General features: G+C 59.8%; 1 protein-coding gene across 1 annotated transcript in view; it reads left to right on the forward strand.

Annotated features, from left to right (window-relative positions):
* Positions 1-10,649, forward strand: part of MGAT3 (beta-1,4-mannosyl-glycoprotein 4-beta-N-acetylglucosaminyltransferase) — a 31,642-nt gene that overhangs the window by 1,345 nt on the left and 19,648 nt on the right.

The raw sequence follows: 10,649 nt of genomic DNA on the forward strand, positions 1-10,649 counted from the left end.
CTGCACTGCTCAGGGCGGGGGAGGGAACCTGGTTGGGGGAGGGCGCTATAAATATCTGCAAATAGTGAGTTCTGGAACCGGGGGTGGGGAGGGGAGCGCGCTTGGGTGTAAGTGGGAATGGTGCTGCCTGAGCTGGGGTGCCGTGAGAAGCAGAGATGGGTCTCAGCCAGCCCCGGTGGCCTGAGGTCAGGTGACTCTGCCAGCTCTGGAAGACTCCCTAGAAGGGGTGTGGGCAGGAATACTATCCCAGAGAGACTCCTCCATGGTCCCCCATGAAACGGGCACTGCTCCCATCCCCAGTGGTACTCCTTCTCACTCCTGGGACACCAGTACAGATCTGCCCCATGGGGAGTCGCGGGCACTGGCGCCTCAAGTCCTGGGGCAGTTACTAAAGACCCAGGCAGGGGGCCTCCGAGAGCTGAGGAGATAGGCACAGGGTCCTCTGGAAGTTTGAAAGAGGTGCTGTCAGCCCAAGGAGGGGAGAGAATTTGCTGGAAGAGTTGGCTTGCTCAGGAGAGGAGGAAAGGGCGCTCTAGGTAGGGGGAATGGCAGGAGCGGCAGCTCGGAGATGAGAGTGCCCGGTGTGCGTGGAGAGCCGGAGGGCGCTGCTGGGCTAGCTGGGTGAGGTGAAGAGAGGAGTGCCCAAGCTGAAGGGAAGGAGGCCCGGGGAAGTGAGGCGGCAGGCCCTACCAGGGAGCTGGCGCTGGCTCCTGAGGATGGTGGGGAGCGGATGGGGCTGGGAGTGCTGCCATCTGGCTCAGCACCCCTTCCTGAGTCTGCCCAGTGCCCCTGTTGCGGTCACGGCTGCCTGACCCACATCTGGGCTCCCTCTTACTGTGGTGGCTGGGCCGCCGCAAGCCAGTCCGCTTTCTGAGGCTCAGTTTCCACATCTGTCAAATGGGGAGAGTCCGCCACGGGGTTGTGGAGAGGTGTGAATGAGATGGTGAGTTTAGGGTGCCCAGCACCTGAGGAGTAGTGGGGAAGTCCCCTGTCTGCTGTGTCAGGATTATTACCTGGAAACCAGGGACACTGATGCATACTGGTGGTGAGAAGGATCAGGTGAGGGCCGGATGTGACCCGAGGGGAAGCCAAGGGCCGGGGGAATCGCATGTCCACGTCCTCGTGTTATTCTGGGAGTAGAGAGGAGCAGAGGGCGTGGCTGGAGTGGGGTGGTCTGCACAGACAGCCTATTCTTGTCCCCATGGGCACCTTAGCCGTGGCATTCAGCAGACCCTGCTGTGTTCCCCAAGGCCAAAGCCTCCTTGTTCTCTATGCTGTACCCCCTCCTGCTAGTCAGCTTTAGTCCTGCACATGGGGACCAGGGCTCCCTTCCAGAAGGTTCTCCAGACATTGAGACCAACAAACACAATGACCTCCTGTGAGGGGCAGTGTCATGGGCAGCCAGGTGGAGAGGACACAGACCTTACCCCCAGGAGAATGGGATCTAGCTGGGCAGCAAATACCACTGTGCATCCATGGTCTCTTGCCTAGCCCTGTCCTGGCTGCTTAGGGGTAGGGGGAGGGTGGCAATGATTGCACCATGGGACAGTCAAGTACAGAAGTTAAAAGCAAGGATTCCAGATCCAGTGGCCCAGGTTCAAATCTTGACTCTGCCACTTCTTACTGTGTGACTGTAGACTAGTGACTCTGCCTCTCTGGGCCTCAGTTTCCTTGCCTCTGAAATGGGAATGATGCACACCATTGCTATTGGAACAGCTTGGTTCCGTTTCTAGTGAGCATTCAGAATGAGTCTCCTGGTTCACCCCTGCCTCCTTGGAGACAATCCAGCCTGCTCGGGAGATAGGTGTCTGCTTCCCTCACCGTTGTCTTCCTCTTCTGTCTGTGAGTCCCTATAGGGAGAGGCCTGCCTTTCTGTGTCCATTGCTGGGGCGGGGGGCAATGGTATGCTGGCAGCAGACTCTGGGAGAAAAAAGGTCCCTGATGAACCTGTATTGGCAGGTTTCTGTGGTGTAAATCTTCCAGCAAGGCCCACTTGAAGCTATACCAACAGCTTCTCCGTGTCATGGTGGGAGCTGGTACCTGCCAATTTCAGCACCCAGGCATTCATTCAGTAGGTGCTTAGTAAATGGCGGTTGAATGAGGAGAGAAGGCTGTAGAGACTGTTGGTTGGGTAGACTTGGGGAGCTGCCAGGCCATACTGTAGCTGGGCAGGGGTGGGGGGGAGGGCATTGGACAGGTTGAGGGCCAGACCAGATCACTCTGAATAAGGACCCACAGTGAGATGCAGGGCAAGGGGGAAAGAGGGCTGGTGCCCCCCTTCCTGGGAGACTTCACACCTCTGACCCTGCCTCACTTCTGCTCGAGCTCCCCTTGACCTTGGCCTGGTTTGGGCTGTCTGCACAGAATGACCCAGCTGGGTCCCCAAGCTTCAGCCTGACGGAGCTCTGAGATACGGTCCAGATAGGCCTCAAATGTCAAATTCTGTTCCTTTGCTTATGCTGTTCCCTCTGCCTGAATGTCTGTTCCACCCACACCTCTTCCAATGTCCCCTGAAACTGTCGCCCTTCACAGGCCGCCTCCATGGTGCCAGCCCTCCCCCCCAAATCACACAGACCCTTGTCCCCTTCTGCTGCCACCCCCGGCCTTAGAGCGCCTCTCAGGCACACTGTTTACCCATCAAAATATCAATACCTGACATTTATTGCGTCTCTACAGCAACCCATGACAGAGGAACCATGATAATCCCCTTTGCAGATGTGGAAATCGAGGCACAGTGTCTTGTTAGTGATGACCCATCCTTTCCGTCTGCGCTGAGCATCCGTTGTGCAGGGAAGCTCCTTGCTGTGGGCCGGTGAAGCACATGTCTCGTTGATGTGTTTGCTTTGACATGTTCAGCCAGGCTGTGAGCTCCACGTCCTACAGGAGCTCGAATGAATGAATGAATAAGTTTATGAATGATTGTCAGCCTCAGGCAGTGGCCCTGTCCTTCTCCCTGTCCTTCCCCTTTCTTCATCCCTGTTGGAGGAGACCGACCCTCAGGAGGGCAGCCTCAGACCACAGAGGGACCCGCTTATCCACACCTCCTGGAAGGGGAAGTGAGGCCCTGGGCGGGGCCGGAAGCAGGCCTGGTGGAAAGGCAGTGGACCACCCTCCTGTGGTCTAGAATGGGGCCACACGGGCCCATGGCCTGCTGGGAATCCAGGAAGCGAGCAGGGTCCCAAAATACTTTTTCTTGCACCGCCTCAAGTGGAAAGTCCCCTATGGGCTCACTTACTTTCATCTTTTCTGTACAAAGAAATTTGGAACAGTGGGGATCGTTTACGTACTCGGTCAAAACTCGGTTGTTTTATGGACTTAGAGTTTATTTGGCTCAAGACCGTGGTTCCCACTGAAGTAGGACTCCCCAGGGAGGGGCCGGGCGAGGGCCAGCACAGGAGGCCAGAGCCCTGCTGACACTGGGGCCTCGTCCGGGTCTGCCCTCCAGCTGCCCTCTCTGGGCAGGCTGGGAACTTCCCAGAAGGAGCAGCCCAGATGGGGGTCTGAGCGAGGGAGGGCGGCCAGAGGCAGTCTCCAGGATTCTGGTTGACACAGACCCGTGATGGATGACTTCCCAGGCTGTTCTACCCCACCCTGACCTCTGAGTCATAATCGTTTGCTGCTATTTATCGAGCACTTACTATGTGCCGGGCGCTGGGCCAAGCACTTTGTCTGCACTATCCCAGTGACACCTCCTAACTTCCCTCGAAGTAGGTACTATTATAATCCGCATTTGGCAGTTTGAGGGTGCCTGGGGCCCGGGACTCAGGGCCAGGAAGGGGCAGGGCTGGGATGGTATCCAGCCTGTAGGACCCCAGCGCCTGACGGGGCTCCGAGTCTAGGCCCCTCAGTCACTCGGAGGAGAATGCTCTCTGAAGCTTGGACACCCGAGACAGCCACTTCACTTCGTGTGCTGGCCTCCAGGCCACCCTCGTCGTAGCCCTGGCGCCACTCCCTTCTTTCCCATTGTCCTGGGGCTCTGTCTCTGGAAGCCCTGCTCAGCCTCACCTGGGCCGCTTGGGGAAAATACATATTTCCCAGGCCCCGCCCCACCCCGCTGACTCAGAATCCCACCGTGGGAGAGAGGGCTGCAAACCCAGTTTTTAAAATGCTCTCCTGGGGCTACAGAGGCCTGTGGACTCCGAGAAGGCCTGCCCAGCCCGGTGGAGTCCAGGCCGCTTCAAGAGACCCTCTTGCCCTCAACCCAGATTCCTGGGACCCTGCTCCCCGACCTGTGTTCTCAGCCTCTGTTCCCTGTTACCCTAACCCAACTCTGCATGTACGACTTTGACCCCCCCACATCCCTCTGTCCAGACACCTGCTGCTGCCGTTTCTTCTGGAGGCAGGTCCCAGCTGGCCATGGACTCCCCGCAGCTTGCTTAATACTCTGGACAGATCGCTCACGGCCCCACTCTGGCTACCCCGGCTCTGGCACACAGCCTCGGTGAATCGTGGTGGCTGAGGGACGGTGGCCGGGGAAGGGGGAACAGGGAGGGCTGCTGATGGCAGGGGAAGAGCTGGGCTTCCAGGCTGGGCCACACAGGCACTCTGGGGCCTGGCCCCTTGCCTGGCATGGAAAAGGCATTTGATAAATATTTCTTAAGTATTTGTTGAACGGTGATGGTGAGAGTGGCAGGTGCAGGCCCCCTCCGGAAGCCGCGCAGATTGGCGAGTTTAGGAGACAGACTGAGGGGGCGCCTTCCCAATCGTCTCCTGGGACTGTGATCGTGAACGGTCGGAACTCATTGACGGCTGTAATGGGAGTGAGATGCTGGTGCTTCCTTGCATGATTTCATTTCAGTATCACAGGAGCCCTGGGCAGTGGTGCTCATTGCGTTGTATGGAAACTGAGTCGTGGACCGGGCCGGGCGGGCGGCTTGCTGGGCTCACAGCCAGGAGATGCTTCTACAGTCCGGAGCCTTGCCCTTTGAGCTAAACAACGAATGACTGTACAGCTCTCCGTCGTGTACAAAGCACACACCGCACGGGCTCGGTTGCTTCTAGCAGCGGCTTGGAGCTTTGGCTCTAGGTTTTCAGCTATGCCCGTAATGCGGAGTCAGCAAACCTGCCCCTGAGGGGCTGTCTGTATCTCTGCGGGGTAGTGGTGGGACAAGAGCCCTCCTCCCGGCCGGCGGGAGAGAGAAACAAAGAGGCGTGTGTTGGGGGCTCTGGCACACCAAAGGTGTTTAGAAGCCCCTTTGGTTAGTGAAGGCAGAGCCAGGCCTTTGGTCCTATCTGGTCCTTGGAATAGTCCAGGACAGGCCGAGGCCCATAGTGTGGGTGGCTGGGAGGTCTGGGAGTGGGGCAGGCAGATTCTGGCTCTGCAGGAGGGACTGGCCCCAAAGGGCCCCCAGGCAAACCCCCTCTCGGGTGTCAAGGGCTGCCCCTGAGGCCTGGCATCTCACTGCTGTCAGAAATGCTTGGGGCCACACCTGGGTACAGGCAGTGGCCCTGTACGCGCCACTGGGGGGCACGTAACAGAATCCATGGCCCCTGCCTCCAGCCACTGGCAGCCCCACCTAGACCAGAAATCCAGGTGCTAGCTTTCCTGGCCTTTGCTCAGGCTGTCCCTCTGTCTGGAAGGGCCTTCCCCTCCTCTCCTGGCAGATGCTGGCTTATCCCTAAAGCGCCCCCCCCCCAGGAAGCCCTGCCTGACCCCCACCCCAAGGGTTCGAGGCTGACCCTCCCAGCCCAAATTTCCATCTGTCTGCACCACAGGATGCTGAGAACCTTGAGGGCAGGGCAGTCTGCCGAGGGCCTGGTTATGTGCAGGGCCTTGTCCGAGATGCCAGTGGAGGGGACAGAGAAAGCTGCTGTCAGGTGCAGCCCAGCTCAGGTGACTGTCACCTCAGCCTAGACAGGGGGCCAGGCTGAGGAGCCTTGAGGCCATGTAGCCAGCCAAATACGCCCATTTCACAGAGGGAACATAGGAGGCCCCAGGTGCTTGGGACTGACTGAGGAGTACCCTTGAGGAGGAGGAGAGCCCTGGGCTGTGTGGCCGCACCCCTCCCCCCTCCCCAGGCTGGAGCGTTTCTCTCAGGATCCAGGTCAGTTCTGGGCAGAGGATGGGAAGAAGCCCAGGAGAGCAGTCTCCCCGGGGCTCGGGTCTGCACTCGCTCTTCCCGTATGGAGGACCAGGCTCCTTGGAGGAAGTGCTTGCTGTCCCAAACTCGGCAGGAAATCCACGTGGATAGTTCATTCTAGCAAAAAGGTGCACAGGAAAAAAAGTCTGTGAGAACTTAGGCCCAGAGGTTATCTCAGGGGACGGTGGGATGGTGGCTGATACTGTCCTGTTGGCTTTCACGGTGATTTTCTCAAAATTTCCAGGACCTCTGCGACACCTTTATCATCAGAAAAAGGAAGTTATAATCTGAAGGAGGGAGGGCTAAGAAAAGATGCCCTGAGAACAGCCAGCTCCCCATTTGTTTGATTCTGGGGTTACCACCCATGGGTGACTTCCAGAGGGACCAGTGGGAGCTGCCCGGCCCAGGCACATCCCCCGGAACAGGGTCACCTGTGTGTTTCTCGAATTCTTGCAAAGGGGGTCAGTGAGAGAGTCCCAGCGTGGGGCTCCTGGGATGTGGCACCCCGAAAATCCCATTCAAACCTCTGACCTCCTACCTGCGGTGCCTCAGGGCCCTTGCCTTCCCACCTGCCCCCGGCAAGCTGGCCCACTCCACACCAGGTGCCGAGGTCTGCCTCCCCCAGCCCGAGGTGGCCCCGGGGTGTTAGCTTCACCTCCATCCTGGTGCCCCGGGGTGTACGTCACCGTTGACTGCCTTTCTTCCTGACTCCTGCCCCTAAGCGCCTTTCCAGGGGTCCTACCTTGTAGAGGTGATAACTGTCCTCACTGCTGAGCCCTGATCCTGGGTGGGGATGTGATCGGTCTGTCTCTCCCCCAGGCCCCTGCCCCTGTGCCCGGTACAGAGCTCTCATGCATTCGTTCAGCTGTGCCCGGCCCGGGTGCCAGGGACACAGATCTGCTGACTTCAGGGTGACCGCATGTGTGTCTTTGCGCGTAGGTTTTGTGCGCGTCCCCTGCCTCTACGCACAGCGCGAGCAGCTCCGTTATATGACCTCTCGTCCTTTGGCTGTGCCCGTATGTAATCTGCCCGTACCTCCGGCCCACTGGTTAATTCATTCAGCAGGTGTTTATCAGACACGCGCTAAGGAGGTACCAGGCCCTGACCCCAAAGAAACGTGACCCAGGGTCTCTGTCCTTGGAAAGTGCTGTCTTGGGGGCTGTTGCAGTGCCGACTGGTGAGGGCCCAGGCCAGCGGGGCCAGGGGTGGTCAAAGCGCCGTCCTGGAGAGACGGGGGGCAGGGTGGGGCAGGGCATTCCTGCCCAGCTGTAGGTACGCGCTCCGATCCCCTGCAGCCCTGGGATCCAGGGCCTGGGAACACCGTGCGGGCCCTCCTTGCTGCTTTTGCAGCTCTAAAGCAGCCCTGAGGGCCGACGGAGCTGGAGCGCAGGCTCCTGGGCTGTGAGTCCTCCTGCTTCTGCTGGCAGGCAGGAGGACCTGGGGTGCAGAACTTTCTGAAAGAGAACCTGGGGACCAGACCCCAGAACACAGCATCAAGAAGGTAGCACCCCTAGATTCAGACCAGAGAAGCTGGGTCACGGAACTTAGAGGAGGAAAAGGGAGCAGCAGACCTTGAATGCAGCCCTTCCAGAACCTGGGGCATTGATGTCAGCCGGAAGCCGGAGGGTCAGATCCCCCAGTGGTCAGTGCGGAAACTGAGGTGGTCCAGGGATGGAGAGGTCTGGAGCATGGGTAAGCGTCGGTACACGTGCTTGTGGTATCTGCTAAGCTGGGCCCTCCCCATAGCTTGCTGCTGCCTGACCTCGGGCGAGGCCTGTCCCTTCTCCAAGCCTCAGTTTCCCCATCTGTGAGATGGCTGTATGACAGTGAGATGAGATGGAACACTTCACTTGGGAAGGGGGTGCTGCCCTTGGTGCCCAGGCTCTTCCTGGGAGTTCATGGTGTGGCTGAGGCCCAGACCCTGGCCACCTGCCTCCTGGAATGACCCTGTCCCCTGGTGATGATGGGCTGCTCACTGCTGTTGCTTTCTCTTCTCCACACTCAGTGGGACATTTAGGCACTCTTGGGCCTTTCTTGGAATGGCCTCTGGATCTAGCAGGTGGGAAGGGCTGAGTGATCAAAGGAGCAAGAACAGATTGGTGGCTCCGTATTAAGGAGCAGGGGCCCGGTGCCTGCAGCCCTGCATGGTGTCCCCTGCCATTTGGTGGGGGCTTCCTGAGTGTCCCCAGTGGAAACGGTCAGGGCAGGGGTGGGCCGAGATTAATCGGGGAGGAAAAAGAGAAAGTGCTTATTGTTCGCGGGGGCTCCCCAGGTGCCCAGAGTGGCAGAGCCAACCAGCTGTGCACCTGCTCCGGCCCCTCCACTCCCCCAGGAGGGGGCTTGGGCTGCTCGGGTCCCCGAGCTCTGGAGCTGCAGGCTCCGGGCCAGAAGCAGCCGCGTCACCTCCCCAGATCCCTGCGAGGACCCTGCAGGCGGGTGTTACCAGCCTCCCCTTTTATGCCTTTGAGAGAGTTGGGTCCTAGAACTCTGGGTGGCAGAGCCGAGGTTCCAGCCCATTCTTTCACTCAGCAGTGGCTCGTGGCGCCCCTGCTGCATGGCAGGCATGGTGCTAGGCGCTGAGCACCCAGGGGTGAACTGCACTCACTTCGTGTTTCGGCTTCCTCCTCCCTGGGCCACCTGGGACCCATCAGCCATTGTGTTGCTCTGAAGGCTCCCCATGCCCCCCCCACTGCCCTCGCATTGCAAGGGACCCCATCCCATTCATGTAAATGAGCCACCTTATCTGGGTGTGCCCTGCCCAGGCCCATCTAGACTTCTCCAAGCCCCAGCCCAGGCCTCAGAGCCCTGCAGCAGGGCCCTGCAGGTGCAAGTGTGTGGGTTTGGGGGGAGGGTCATGTATTCATTCAAAAAGCCAAGGTCAGCACCTCCTTTGCATCAGGCCCAGAGCTGGGGCCCCAGGGGAATCAGCACCGCCCAGTGTGGAATGAGGAGCCCTGGGGGACAGGCCAGGGGCGCCTGGGGAAAGTGCGGCTCAGCTGAGCCCTCCTGGAGACAGGGAGTGAAAGATTACACAGGAACTGGACCCTCCTACAGGATCTGGACTTTATCTGAGGGCAGGAGTTCCAAGCTGGGAGGGGCGGCATTGGATGTGGCTTTTGCTTGGTTCATTGGGACCAGGCCAGGGGCCTGCGGGGGAAGGCCACTGCTCTTGTCCAGATGAGCCCTGATGGCAGTGCAGCCAGCATGGGACGGCGGCGCAGGCGGACAGGTGCAATGAGAAGTATCAGAGCGTGGAATAGACGCGCCTGGCGATAGATGCACGAGGTCAGCAAGGGGGAGGATTGAGGATGACTCCTGGGCTCCTGGCCTGGGCAGCTGGGTGGATGGTCACATCACACCGAGGCCCAGGAGGAGGAATGCTGGGAATGCCCGAAGTCGTCCCGGCGTCCCTGGACGCCAGGCTCAGGTCACAGGTTATCAGCTCAGGTTGTTGGGGCAACTGTTTGAGTGAGTGCTTTGTGCCTGGTTTTGCAGCCATGGGTTCCGGGCAGGATGAGAGCCGACCCTAAGGCCAGGCCGCTGCCCTCCCCTCCCCTCGGCCTGGCCCAGTTCCCACCGGGTCTGCTCCTTAACCCGTGGCACTCTGGGCTCTTGAGTGCAGTTGGACCCCCTGCCTGTGCCCTGTACACAGGGGCAGGAGCCCATGAGAGCACCTCCACTGCTGCCTGGGTACACGGGACGGACCTCTGCAAGGGCACTCCCCACCGCCCCCGCGCGCGCAAGGGCATTTCCCCCACCCCCTACTCCCCAAGGTCCAGCTCTGGAACAAAGCCTATCTACACTGTGGCTTGAATCTGTGGCCCTCCTGGCCCCGTGCAGAGAAGGCCCCCATGAAGACAGATGAGGCGTAGGGCGCATCCTCCCTTCCCTTCCCCCACCCTTAGGCCTCCGGGCTGGAGATGGAGCTGAAGCTCTGCACTGAAGTGGCCCTTTGTACATTGTCCCCCTGGAGGATGGGGGAGCCTGGTGGGCGGAGCTGGCACTGCCGGACACCCTGCGCTGATCTCAGCAAGGGCTGAGGAGCGAGATGGGGTGTTGGGGGGCGCTTTCTCTGGGCCTGGGAGCAGGACAGAGCACCCTGCTAGGTACAGGTACGCACTGGCCAGGCCTGCGGCCCCAGGCCCCCCAGACTAGACGATTCTTGTCGCTCAGTCTGTCATCACTTGTCTTGAGAGTTCGGTAGTCACGCAACAGCTGTTTCTAGAGCGTCTGCTCCGGGCCAGGCTTTGTCCGAGGGGGTGGGGAGCAGCGGAGACCAGTGACTGGTGACTGAGGCTTACGATGACCCTGCTGTCCTGCTGTTGACATTCTGAGCGCCTGGGTGTGGGTGGGGAGACGGACCACTAACACGCAAACAAGGAGACAGCGAGCTTCCGCGGTGGCTGCGGGGGGAGCAGATGACCTGGGGAGGGGACAGCCAAAGGTGGGGTCTGTGGCCAGAGCCCCATGGACAAGGGAGTCGAGGGCATCCAAGATTCAGGGACCAGATTGGCAGGGCCTGTGGGCCCAGAGAGGAGTTTGGGTTTCAGTTTGAGCCAGAACAGGGGG

The sequence above is a fragment of the Ailuropoda melanoleuca genome, chromosome 15 (genome assembly GCF_002007445.2).
Source record: "Ailuropoda melanoleuca isolate Jingjing chromosome 15, ASM200744v2, whole genome shotgun sequence".
NCBI classification, from domain to species: domain Eukaryota; kingdom Metazoa; phylum Chordata; class Mammalia; order Carnivora; family Ursidae; genus Ailuropoda; species Ailuropoda melanoleuca.